Source organism: Hypanus sabinus, chromosome 13 (genome assembly GCF_030144855.1).
Source record: "Hypanus sabinus isolate sHypSab1 chromosome 13, sHypSab1.hap1, whole genome shotgun sequence".
NCBI lineage: Eukaryota > Metazoa > Chordata > Chondrichthyes > Myliobatiformes > Dasyatidae > Hypanus > Hypanus sabinus.
In genome coordinates, this window is record NC_082718.1 from 49,246,506 (window position 1) to 49,261,067 (window position 14,562).

The window sequence follows — 14,562 nt, forward strand, 5'->3', positions numbered from 1 at the left end:
CTTGCTATTTGAAGGAAAGGACAAACAAAGGGAAAAAATCCTGCTGTATGAAGTGGCACTGAAGTAAATCTCCTAAGAGTTCTAAACTTTAATTTTCCTTATTTTTTACTAGCTTGTAGTATTACAAACAAAATATTTAAAATGTACCATCTGGAAAACTATATTTCATATTCCTTAATAAATAGATGAGAAGAAATTCGTAGTTACAGCACGGAAACTGGCCCTTTGACCATCTCACCCAACTTGTCTACACTGACCAGGTTGTCTGACTGAGCAAGTTCTATTTGCCCACATTATTTTTAACTTTTCCTATCTATGTAATTTTAAATGTCATAACTGTACTCGTGTCTACAACTTGTGATCCTCTGTGTGGTGGGGGTGGAGGGAGAAGAGGATGCCCCTTGAGCATCTTAAGTCTTCCTCCTCTCTTGCAACCTAGTTTTAGGCGGCCCTATGCCAGGGAAAACACTTTGCACATTCAACTTGCCAATGCCTCTCATGGTATACTGTATTTAAAGAAAAACTCACGGTATTTTTACCCTGGAATGAGTCAGGGGAATTTTATTTATTTAGTTATATAGTGCAGAGTTGGCCCTTCCACCTCCTGACAAAACTGATTAACCCTAACCTAATCATGGGACAATATACTATGACAAATTAACCTATCTAGTGCCTCTTTCTACTGTGGGAGGAAAATGGAGCATGCATTCCAAGGGGAGATCGTACGGAATTCTTACAGAACAGTGCTGGAATTGAACTCTGGACACCCCAAGCTGTAATAATGTTGTGCTAACTGCTAAGCTACGTGACGCCCAGCCTGTCCTTGTAATCAAAGCTTTTCAGTTGTAACATTGTCAGAACTTCTTGCATTCTGTCGCTTAATGACATTCTCCTTCCTATAGTCATGCCTCAAATGTGGCCTTAGCATCTAGTACAGTTGTAACATTATGCCCAATTCTTGTTCTGTATTGTGACTGAAGTCAAACTGCCTTCACCATGTCTACTGCTCACTATTTTTAAGGAGCTGTGCAGTTGCATTCCTTGGTAACACTCATACAACAATCCCCAGGATATTTATCTGCATTGGTTTATCTTGGAGCACCCTATTTTCTGAATTAAGCTCAATCTGTTGTTCCTTTCATTAAGATCCTGTTGTAATTTTGAATAATAGTCTTCGCTGTCCTCTAAAATTGGTAGTGTAGTGTCTTTTGCAAATTTGCTTACCATGTCACCTATATTCTCTTCCAAGCTGTTAATATAAATAATGAACATCAGCTCAGCACCGATCCCTATAGCACATTTCTGGTCACAAGACTCTAGTCTGAGAAACAACCTCCTACCATGGATCTCCATATTCTACGGTTAAGCCAATTTTATACCCTCCTGGCTTATTTGCTCTGAATCCCAAGCAATCTAAATTTCTGGAATAGTCTACCAGATTGTGCCTTGCTGAAGTAGATTAGTCCAGAAATTTAGTTTGCTTGGTATCCAGGGCTTTCTGGTCATCTCTTCAAAAACAAAATCGAACAAATGCATGAGGCTTTATTTCCTATGCACAAAGCCATGCTAGTTGTCCCTAATCAGCCTCACCTTTCCATTGCAGGTGGATCCTGTCTTTAAGAATCCTTTCCAATAACTTGCCCACCACTGAAGCCAGACCCACCAATTTGTAGTTCCCAGGCTTTTCCTTTTGCTTTTCCATTAAGGCACAACATCAGTCACCTTTTGGTATTCTGGCATCTCATCTGTCATTATCAATAATATAAATAGTTCTGTGAGGAGCCCTGTAAGCTCTTCCTTGGTTTCCCATAGTGTCCTAGGATGCACTTGGTCAGGCCCTGGAGATTATCTGAGCTTTGGAACCTCCAGAACCATCTTTTCTGTAACATGGGCTCTCTTCAAGACCCCACTATTAATTTCTTTGGGTTCCCTAGCATCCATGGCAATAATGTAATAAGTTGATACCATGGATTTTCAGCTGGCCTTGAAATAAGTACATCAAAGCAAACTTTTGAAACAGATCAAAGTATGTGGAATTTGGGTAAGTGATGGAATAGATGGAAAGCAAGCTTAAAAATACAGTACCCCAGTAAGGTTTAGGGATCTATAGTTACTCAGACGGGTGAAATGTAGGAAGTGGTAATCCATCAGGATTTGTTCTGGAAGATGCATGGATCAAAATTTGAAATTGTCCATTTTGCAGTGTTTGCATCCGTTTCCTGGTGGAAGACCAGTCATGTGAGAAATTGGTATGGGTGCTTCCTGTTACAATGAATTTTGGCACAGATTTTATTTCCCTGTTTTCTGCATATGGTAATGTCAGGAAACATGAGTGGCTCATCTTAACTAATGACAACTTAAGAGATCCAGAAGCCTGAAGGCACATACTTAGTGATTCAGGGACAGCTTCTTCCCCTCTGCCATCCGATTCCTAAATGTTCATTGAACCCATGAACACTATCACACTTATTTTGCACTATTTATTTTAACTCAACTAGTTAATATATATATTCTTACTACAACTCAGTTTTCTCTTTATACTTATCCTGTATTTCATTGTACCACTGCCGTCAAGTCAACAAGTTTCGCGACATTTGCTGATGATATTAATCCTGATTCTGCTTCTGGCTTAGGTGGAGACTTTATGAGCTACATAGTTTAATCAAAAGGAAGAGTGTGTCCTCCCTTGGTCAGGGTCGACCATGGACATTGCATCTCAGCTATTTATGTGATACGTATGTCAGTACAGTATGATATGGAGACCAAGCTGCTCCCCTGTCCACGCAGATGATAAATCCAAAGCAATGGTGGAGACTGATGCAGTTTGCCACCAGTGTTATCACAGGAGTTGCCATTTACCATTGAACTCAAGGTAGGACTTAGGGATTCCAGCTCCGAATTTGTCTTCTGGGCCCAAACTCCCAAAGCCCTTTCCATGAGGGGGTATAGCTGTAAGGTAGTGGATGTTTGAAATCAGAGTTTTCCTTCCCCTAGAAGAGCTATCAGCTGTGGCTGATGTGCCCCATCTGCCCAAAGTGACTGGTTTTAAGGCCCTTGCCTTTTCTCCTGACAGTAGAAACGTGAAGATCAGGAGTTGGACTTGGTTGTTGGAGGCTATACGAGATGCATGACATTTTGAACATTTAATAGGTAGTGGGAGCTTATCCTCACTGCCACCACCCAACTATAGCAACCTTAAGGAACCAAAAGGAAGAGTGCAGCAGACCTAAAATTGTCATTCAAAAAGATATTGCTATCCATGCATGGAGCATTACTTTGCCACCTTGACCTTATTATCTGGTTTATTTTCTCTCCTTATAAAGGTCCTTGTTATGTTTTTTCATTTTCTACCACTTGCCTAATCAATAGCCAGTATGATGTACCCTTATCCCTAAATTGTAAATTTGGTGCCTTGTTCTGCACTTCAGACAGCCTCTCTATTTCATTTCCTTCCTGTATGAACTTTCCTGCCTAGAAACTGTTTCATGTTGCTTTTGATGCTCTTTTGATTTCAATGAAAACTAAAATATGGCAGTTTTGGGTGAGCTGTGAATTGCATAAGATTGATAAATTTTCTTCCAGGACCTCTGAATCATATGTGACATGTTCCCTGAATGTGCACAGTGATGTGGATTAGCAGCCACACATGCCTGAGCATCATCTTCTCAAGTTTTCATCTATAGATATGATGCAGGGACCCTTGCAAAAATGCTTGCACAATGCTTGATCTATTTTTCCTGTCTACAGCCACATAATTCCCAACTTTCAAAATAAAATTTCTTTTAATTTTTCTCTCAGCATTTGCATTAAATTAGTGGTTCAAACTTCAAGTTCAAGTTTTCTAAGTTTGCTGTTTTTTTTTTGTCCGCCTTGTTCTCTCACTGCCCTTGCCTCTTGCTATTTCACTTGACCTTTCCATTCTGATTGTAATCATTACAGATGGGGCGATTTTTAATTCTTTTTTGCCTTGCTCTTCACATTTTCTTCTTTGTTCTTTGCTTTCATTTCCCATTTAAGTAATAAAAAGTTCACCTGAATCCCTGTTACACATTCAAATTTTCAGCTTTCTGGTAGTCTACTGTCCAAGACAACTCAGCAGCTACTGATTTGGTAATTGACACCCTTTCTGGCACTTTTGATTAGTCTTAATCCACTGAGATCCTTAACTCTTTTCTCATCCTGATCCCCTAAAATCTAAATCTTTAAACTCAGATTTTAGACTAGAATGCCTTTAGCAGAAAATTGCTTGTATTACATGTTTTGGCTGGACTTATTTGCTTCTGGTATCCATCACCAAAAATGATTATTGCTAAATATCACAAATGTAGTGTGGGAGGTTCTGAAAGTTATTGACCTGAAGTGTTTTTCTCTCTGTTGGTATTGTCTGACCTAGTGAATACAATCTAGTATCTCAGCAGGCCAGGCAGCATATAGGAAAAGAGGACAGTCGATGTTTAGGGCTGAAATATTGCCTGTACTCTTTTCCTAGATGCTGCCTGGCTTGCTGAGTTCCTCCAGCATTTTTCATGTGTGTGTGTGCGTGTGTGTGTGTGTGTGTTTTCCACCACCTGCAGATTTTCTCTTGTTTACAGTCTAGTATCTTCTGTTTTTAATGGAATGATAATCCCTGACTTTTATCGCAGTCTGTAATCTTAAATTATCCTTGTCTCTGACTAGTAGGAGGAGTTTGTTTGATTTTTCTTGGCTTTAATATCAGGATTTTCCATTCCCTTCTCTTTATTCACCAGGATAAAGCTTCCAGATATTGGAGTTAAAAGATGGAAGAGAGGCCATAGGAAAAGAAATCCTGATGCAGGGTTTCAAACTAAAATGTCTAATATTCCTCTGACTCCAGAGATGCTGCCTGACTTGCTGAGTTCCTCTGGCAGTTTGTTGCCTTTTTTGCTTCAGAGTCTGGCATCTGTAGTTTCTTGGGCCTCCCCAAATATTTCTTTCTACCAAGTCCCTGAAAAGGTATTTTTCTTTACTCTATCTAACCTTTGCATGAAGCTCACCTCTTTACTTAATCCTGTTCTGTTCAAGTTGCTCCTGGAGTAGTTAAATTACTGCTTGCCTTCAACCTTTTTTCTAACTAAAATTTCAGAAATATGGTGCTACAAACTGCTAAATCTATCCCAATTTTTCTTCTTTCTGTTTGAATGTCTCCAATCTGGTTTTTGGCCCTGCTATAGTACAAAAATTCCAAATAATATTCTTAGTAACATCAATTATGAAGAAATTATCCTTATAACTCTTGAACAACCTGCAACCTTCATAGTTTGTCGCCTAATATTTCCTCAAGTCTTCTCCATATTCATCTGGATGGTTTGGTTTTGCCTGGTTCTACTTTCGTCTAGTCTTGGTCACAGAGTCACCCATAATGGTTTCTTTGTGCATGTTAATCCAGGACTTCCCCAAGGATCAGTTCTTGACACTTTTATCAACCTTCTACTTTTTGATACATTTTCAGTTATATCATCAATAATTATTTCCCTAACACCTGGCCTCCCCTCACCTTTTCTCTTTTACTATTCTCCATTCTGACTACTGTTACCCTTTCTGTCTTCCTCATCACTTCCCGCTACTACCCTCCTCCCCGTTCTCCTGCAGTTCACTCTTCTGTCCTGTCAGATTCCTTCAGCCTATTGCATTTTTCAACTATTACCTCTCAGCTTCTCACTTCATCCCACCCTCCTGTATCTGCCCACCTTCCACCTCACCTGGTTTCACCTATCACCTGCCACCATCCCCTCCCTTATTCTGGCTTCTTCCCCTTTCTTTCCAGTTCTGATGAATGTTCTTAGCCTGAAGCATTGCCTGTTTATCCAGCTCTATAGATGATGCCTGGCCTGCTGAGTTCTTTCAGCAGTTTATGTATTATACTCAATCTCCAACATCAGCAGAATCTAATGTTAATGATATCACTATATTTTCTTCATGATTGTCACATAGCTATTCTAAATCTCTTCCACTGCATTAATCACACCATCCTTATCTGATAATCCATGTCAGGGAGCACAAATTTCCTTCAACTATATATGGAGAAAATGTAATCTGTTCAAGAAACTGTTCCATGGCCACTTATTTTTTTTCTGTGAAATTATCTGATACCAAGCAAGATAAACAGAAAGTTAGATCTTTTATGATACTTTTTTGTCCATGTTTGTCCCTTCACTAAAACTCCACATTTCCATCACTTGGTTCCACTGTGGCCTCTTTGCTTGTACTGATAAGCCCCCTTATTTCAAAGGTTCACTTATTATCAAAGTATGCAACTTAAGATTTTTCTACTCCAGATTACCATGAAACCAAGAGAGAAAAGAAAAAGGCAGCACAATCAACCTCAAAAAATCCCCCTCCCCGCACAAAAAGACTCTCAAGTCCAAGTCAACATCAAAAGCACAAAAAACTTGGGGAACACTCTCTGGGCCCAGCAGCCGACCTTTCCCTGTGTAGCAGAGCCATCAAAGGATGCTCACCCTCTGCACTCGCCTCAATGCTTTAATTGGTGAGCAAGGGAAGCTTTAATCAGTGAAATGGAGTCAAACAGTGGCTCGCACCCCGTCCCGCAGGCTTCTCTCCTTGGATCCTGCACGTTGTCTGTCTCCCCCGGAGACTGCAGTATCATCCAAATGATCTCCGAATTTCTGCATTTGTCTCAATGTTTCAATCTCCCTTGTTGCATTAATTGGCAAGCAGTGGAAGATTTAATTGGTGAAATGGAGTTGATCATTGGCTCACAGCCTGCCTGCCATGAGATTCCCACTTGCTGCCTCTGCCTCCCAAACATTCTTGAAGGTTGCAGAGTGCTGGAACAATCTCCAAATAGCAATTCACAGGCTCCAACAGCTCTCGAATCACTTCCACGACGAAAAACAAACATAAGACAAAAGAGTGAAATATGATTTCATGATCTATCCAGGAAATGTTGACTCAAGGAGCGTTGTATGCAGGTGCTATTTTGCCAGAAAGGTAGACAGTATTTGTATCTACCTTTAGGGTTGACTGTTCTATTGCTGATCAGCCTCAGATCTATCACCCTGTAAATATTTGCTCAAAGTTGTGCTGCATGTATCTTGTGCCAGTTTATCTTCACACTTTGCACTTGCATGTACGTAATTACATTTGATAGTTGAGGCTCTTCTCCAACCCCAAACTTTCCAAGTTGATCTCTGCATTGTGTCCAAGCCTTCATCTGATAGATTTGTGTTCATCTAATTCTGTTCTTTGCTTTTTCCAAGTGTTTATTATTTATTGTAATGCCTGCACTGTTTTTGTGCACTTTATGTAGTCCAGTGTAGGTCTGTAGTCTAATATAGCTTTCTCTGTGTTTTTTTAATTACGTAGTTCAGTCTAGTTTTTTGTACCGTGTCATGTAAACCATGGTCCTGAAAAACGTTGTCTAATTTTTACTATGCACTGTACCAGCAGTTATGGTCGAAATGACAATAAAAGTTGACTTGACTTAATTGCTTTGCCATTGATACCATTGATTTTTGATGTTTTTGATCAAAACTCTTGAAACTCCTTTAAGCAATCTGCCTCCTTTGTAACACACACAAAATAGCATCTGCAGATTTTCTAGTGTTCGAGATTTTTCTCCTTTTGTGATAGTTCTTAAAACTTGCTGCATTGACTCGATCGTCTTTTCTGATAACCTTGTACTACAATTTGTTAAATATTGTAAAACTGAATGCCTTGATGTTTGATCATACTAAAGATGTCATATAAAGTTTTGGTAGTGCTGGTGGCTGGAGGGTAGTAATGGATATTGCAAATGTCATTTTAAGCTATTGCTTGACACTGGTATCTATATTGACCATCATGGCTTTATAAATAAGGGGACTGTGGAATTAGTTTGAATAGTTGAGTGTTCTGTAGTTAGCAGATATGAAGGCATTAAACTCTCAATTTTTACACCTGTGTGCTAACATTCACTCTTTTCAACCAAAGTCAGAATTGTTGGATGTTTTTATCTGCTGCTGGGTCAGCACTTAATCAATTTCCATTGATAATGGAGGTTAGCTGAATCAACGTATACCATAATTGAACAAAAAATTCTGAATATTTGTATTTTACAATTTCATTGTTTTGGTTCATGTCAGTAGTTTCCTATAACCCTATGGTATTAACCTGAAGTGCAAAACAGATTGCTAAAGTGTTTATTTTAACATTTGGATATTCCATACAGCTGATTAAAGTGAAATGACCTTTGACATTTAGAGATGGCAGTGCATCCAAAACTATACTTGCTTAACCTTTTATTAATAGATCAGTGTAGGAGTGCAGTTAACTGCTGTGAGAAAGGCCAATAAATCTAAGATTAGATTAGGCTGAGAAATGCGTTTTCTTTTTTTTGAATAAAGCAAAACTTTATTGTAAGCTGTTGTGAGAAATGACACATTAACATTTAAACAAAATCTTTGACTGTCAATGGCACCACATTGACTAAAATGATTTTGCTGCAGTCTGACAAGATAAGGTTATTTAAAGCTGCTCTTTAATGATTCCTTTTTTGGGCATTTTAAGCTTCAGGGTCAATGTCCATCATATCTGCATAGTGTTTAAAAGGACATGGATTCGTAGAATACTAGGTTCTTAAGCCTATCTAGTCCATACCAACTTACTTTTCTACCTGCACCTACATCATTGCCCTCCATATCACACTCATCCAAGAATCTCTCCAAACATCTCTTAAATGTTGTAATTGAAACCGCATCTATCACTCCTGCTGGCATCACTTACCTGCAGCTGCACCATCCACTGAATAAAGAAGTTCCACATCAGATTCTCCTTGTACTTAAACATAGTACTTCATGAAATTTAGAATTAAGGATATGTGATGATATTTATTTTAGAATGATTTAAATTCTTCCTTTGGAGTGGCTGATTTGGGCATAATTGCCATAAGACCTTAAGACATAGGAGCACAATTAGGCTCTTTGGCCCATGGCTGATTCATTTCCTTCCATCTCATTCTGCTGTCTTCCCATAACTGTCACACCCTGACTAATGAAGAATCTATCAACTGCCACCTTAAATACACCTAATGACCTGGACTCCATAGCCACCTGTGGCAAATAATTCCACAGATTCACCACCTCATTATGATGAGAAATTACTCCTCATCTGCCCTAAATGGACGTTCCCTCTATTCTGAGGATGTGCCGCTGGTACTAGATTCCCCTGCGATAGGAAACATTTGCTGTGCATGTATTCTATGTAGGTATTTCAATATTCATAGGGTTCAGTGAGATTACCCCCCCCCCCATCATTTTTAATTCCAGTGAATACAGGCCTAGAGCCATCAAACACTCCTCATGATAAGCTTTTCATTCCTGGAGTCATTTTCATGAGCCTGCTTTGAACCCTGTCCAATGTCAGCACATCCGTTTTTAGATAAGGGGCCAAAAACTGCTCACAGTACTCTAAGTGAGGCCTCACCAGTGCCTTATAAAGACTCAGTATTGCATACTTGTGTTTATATGCTAGTCCTCTTGAAATAAATACTAACATTGCATTTACCTTCCTCACTGCTGACTCAAACCTGCATACTAACCTTTATGTAGTCTTCCAGGAGGGTCCCAAGGCCCTTTGCTCCTTTTTAAAAAAAATTTTCTCCCCATTTAGAAAATAGTCTACATTTTTATTCCTTCTACCAAGGTACTTGACCATGTACTTACTGACACTGTCACTTCTTAACCCATCTTCCAAATCTCTCCATGTTCTTCTGCAGACTTCCTGCTTCCTCAACACTATCTGTCCATCCAACTATCGTCATATTTTCTGTATACTTGGTCACAAAGCCATCAATTCATTATCCAAATCCTTGACATACTATGTAAAAAGAAATGGTCCCAACACCAACCTCTGTGGAAAAGGTTCCTTTTATCCCCAGTCTTTGCCTCCTGCCAAGCAGGCAATGCTCTATCCATGCTAGATTCTTTCCTATAATACAATGGGTTCTTGTCTTGTTAAGCAGATTCATGTGTGCACCTTGTCAAATCTTCTTCTGAAAATCCAAGTAAATATCCACTGACTTTCCTTTGTCTATCCTGCTTGTTATTTCCTCAAAGAATTCCAACAACTTGTCAAGCAAGATTTTTCCTTAAGGAAACCATGCTGACTTTGGCCTGTTTTATCATGTACCTCCAGGTAATCTGAAACTTCATTTTAATCGACTCCAACATCTTCCCAAACATTGAGGTCAGAAAAACTGGCCTATAATTTCCTTTCTTCTGCCTCTCTCCCTCCTTGCAGAGTATAGTGACATCTGCACTTTTCCAGTCCAGATTCTTGAAAGATTATTAATATCTTCAGCCACCTCTTTCAAAACCCTGGGGTGTACAACATCTGGTCCAGGTGTCTACCTTCTGACCTTTCAGCTTCCCAAGCATCTTCTCCCTAGTAATAGCAACAATGCTCATTTCTGCCCCTTGTCACTCTTGAGCTTTCGGCATACCGTTAATGTTTTCCACGGTGAAGACTGATGCAACATATTTATTAAGTTTCACTGCCATTTGTTTGTTTCCCATTACTACCTGTACATCATTTTCCACCGGTCTGATATCTACTGTTGCTTCCCTTTACTCTTCATATATCTGAAGAAACTTTTGGCATCCTCTTTGATATTATTGGCTAGCTTACCTTCATATTTCATCTTTTCCCGTGTGACTTTTTAGTTGCCTTCTGTTGATTGTTAAAAGGTTTCAAATCCTATAACTTTCCACAAATTTGTTGTGTTATATGCCCTCTTTTGCTCTTGTGTTGGTTTTGGCTTGCCTTGTCAGCCACAGTGGCATCATCCTTACTTTAGAATACAAGTACTGCTTTGGGATTTATCTACCCTGTGCCTTTCAAATTGCTCCCAAAACTTCAACCACTGCTGTTCTTCTGTCATCCCTACTAGTGCCCCTGCCAATCAACTCTGGCCAGCTCCTGTCTCCTGCCTCTGTAATGCCTTTTACTCCACTGTAACACTGATACATCTGACTTCCCCATCTCAAATTGCAGGGTGAATTCTATCATATTATAATCACTGCTTCCAAAGAGTTCCTTTAAGTTGCCTAATCAAATCCGGTTCATTGCACAACACCCAATGCAGAGTAGCTTATCCCCTAGTGGGCTCAACCACAAGCTGTACTAACAACCCAGCTTGTAGGCATTCTACAAATTTTTTTGTGATCCAAAATCAGCAACTTGATTTTCCTTTTAAAAAATTTTTTTATATCACAATTCATTGCTTTTTGGTCCTGAAGAACTTACTATGAATTTCCAGAAACTTCAGACATTTTTTTTCTGTATTTAGTGGCTTTCCCCTGTATATACTTGAGTATGACCTTACCTTCATTAGAGTGAATCAAAAGCCAGAGGTGCTGTGCAATGTTTCATGGCTTAAAAATTGGTGTAAGAAAGAAGGGGAGGTGGGAAAGAACAAATGTATACACTTCAGAGAAGAAAATAGCCTATCTGCTATTTATAATAAGGTTGAATTGGTATGAATGTTAAGTGGCCATTTCCAAGGTGTACACCACTCAATTTGCCAAACTTTCGTAGAGATGCCATAAGAATCTGTACTGGTGTAATGAAAATTAATTTAAAATGTGTTCTGTGTTCTATATTTTAAAAATTCGGCTCAGTGCATTTGCATATGTATTCACAAAGTTATGCCCTGCGCACTTACTGAAGGCCACACGATATCAGTTTATTTAAATTAGCAAAAATGTAATGTTGAAAGGAAAAAACAAATGATTACTGAAGTAGTGGTACAGAAAATGACATATCATTCACTTAATGAATTAATCTGCACAATGCCGGAGAGGAATCTCAGAACTGACTACCACTCCGCAGCCCTCTCTTTCAACGTCCTTCACTCTTTCTCCAATATTCTCACAATACTCGTCATGCCTCAGCCTGAGAAGATTCTTCCCCGCACCCCCCATACAAAGAAATATACCCTGTAAGACCTTTTTATCTCTCACAACCTTTAGCCTAGACAGACAACTCAAGTATACAGACAGCAAGTATGTAAGGGAGAAAAGATTCTTTACTGGTATCTAATCTTAATGATGTGCATTCAAAGCAGACAAAACAGTGGTCAATAAAGGGGAAGAAAAACCATGATCACGTTTCAAACTGACACTATTTTGTCTTTCTGAGATACATTTTATTTTGGCATTTATAAAGGAGGAATTGCAGTTAACTCTTTCCTTACAATTGGCTCTTAAGATTGAGATTGCAGTGCTTCAAGAGAGCAGCTCACCCCACCTCTTTCCCAGCCCCTGCCCCACTCCCGAGTCCTTTAGAGTTAGACATCAAGTTCTGGAAATGTCAGTAATGCTTGGATACTGTTAAATAAATCAATATATATTTAAAGAACCAATGTTGTCAACTACTTTGCCTGAAGAGGGGTAGGAGATTGTGTGTGTGTGTTTTTTTTAAGCCTAATATGGGAATGGCTCATTTGTTAAATGGGCAGATCCTATTGACTGTCTGGGGAAGGGTTGTACAATGTTTAATATATCATAATAGACAACAGTGATATGATTTTGCATGTCTGAAACTACCGTTTTCAAATCATGTATGTGGTTTGTGGAATATTGGTTGATGCCTGTTGAAAGGTTCTGTGCACAATATGTCAAATTAATTTTTGGTCCTTGTTTCCCCTCTGCCTTTGCTTCTCTGTACTTGATGCATCATTTATTTCAGCTAGCATTAAATGGCTTTGAATCAGGGCTGCTGAAAGTGTTAGATGAGATGCAATGTTTGCTGTCATTTTTAGGGGTGAGATTGGAGGTTTGTATTGCAAATTCTGTCCCAGCCATTGTGGGGGGTGGGGTGGGAAATGAAGAGTAGTGTGATCAAGCAATTACCGGTTTGGTGTCTTCATTATACACTATATAATAATGATGATTCCGTAGGCATGGCTCGGTTTGAATTAATGGGCTAGGTGTGAATTGAATCCTGTGAGATGTGCATCTTTGCCAAGTAATTTCAAATAATGTGTTTTTCTCTTGTTCGCACTCTCTCTCTTAAAATGGAATGTACCAGGTGTCGCCATTTTGCTATCACTACACTTTCCAAACAATAAAATGTTGGGGTATGGATGAGAGTCAGTTTTGTGTATTTTTAATAAATCAGTAGATCAAGCAAAGTAAAATGAATCTCAAATTATTTTATCCTCCTGTTTTCAGCAACTTTGTGTTCACTACCTTCTCTGTAGGATGTTAGGTAATTGAAAATGTTGCACAAGTGTGAGCTGTTCTTTTATTCCATGATGTAGGAAACCTATCAACCCTGTAAAAGAAAGAAAAACAAAAGAAATTTCCACTTAATCTTGCTTCTCTGCTCTTAGTACTGCAAATATTTCCTTCTCCAGGTGTCTTTAGATTTTTCTTTTCACAATAATATATCAAATCTGCTTCCACCCTTTAAGGCAATGCATTCCAAATACGCTGAGATTAGTTATTGACCCTGCTGCCAATAAAAACAGTTGCTCATGTACTGTCGCAGCCTGAGTTCTTAAATACCTCACTAAATCTTTGCTTAGCAAAAATTTCCTGGTATTCTTCTATATTAACTTTGCATCCTTCCTTAAACCCGACAAGTGATCAACTTAGCATTGTACAATTTTACTAGTTGTAAGCTAAGCATTGCAGTTTTATTAATCTTTGAAGATTTTCTGTAAATTCCTGTGCTTCCATAGCCTCTTCAAAATGGAACCATTCAGTTTATGTGCCTCCTCACACCCTCACAACCTGAATTACTTCACACTGCTTTCATTGCCATTCTATCTAATTCTCCATCCTGTGTATCCCTGTTACCTGTTCAACAGTTTGTTTCAATATTGTTGATGTGTAATATGTAGCAGGTGTACTTAAGGGTTGATTTAAAAATATTCAACGTTCATCAGTTTAAGGATATGGTATGTCTCATTTATCCCCAGTCTAAACCAGCTGTAGTGTGGTTTTCATTTGGTTAACTAAAATATGACATATCCCTTGCTAACGTATAATTGCCATAGCTGTTGATCTTGTAGTGTTTGAGCAAAGATATTTTAATGCATAAACTATGAGCACAAATAACTTGCTGCTGGTCCTAGCATTGGCATTGTCCTTTAATCCAGAATAAACAAGTTGGCCAACAGAATGAGGGATTTTGCAGCATTTCAACTTGGTTTATGACTTAAAAGGTCTAACATGAAAATATTTAGTCTATCGCAAATATCCTAAGCTTGCCTTGGTACAGTTGAAGGAAGGAAATCTGGGTGTGTCAACTATTTGAAAAAATTGCAACGTTATACTTGTCTTTTATTTGCCTGTTTCTGTATTCATTTTTTTCTATTGTAAAGTATTTTAAATGTGCAGAAGTCCCAGGGATGAAAATCTCAACAACTCGGTTGAGAAGCTGGACATGAATGTAGGGTGAATTTGAGGCTTTTTGGGTCTCAGTCAATGTTGTGGGAGTGGGATGAAAACTATCCAGTGTCTGCCACCAGAGGGTGACAGAGTATTTCCACACAGTTTTTTTGAAAAAGTAAATTGTATATTAGTGAGGGGTGCT

The 14,562-nt window shown here is 38.8% G+C and overlaps 1 protein-coding gene across 2 annotated transcripts in view; it reads left to right on the top strand.

The window, feature by feature from the left end:
• Window positions 1-14,562, top strand: part of bpgm (2,3-bisphosphoglycerate mutase) — a 37,758-nt gene that overhangs the window by 11,264 nt on the left and 11,932 nt on the right. The gene's annotated exons all lie outside the window — the stretch shown is intronic.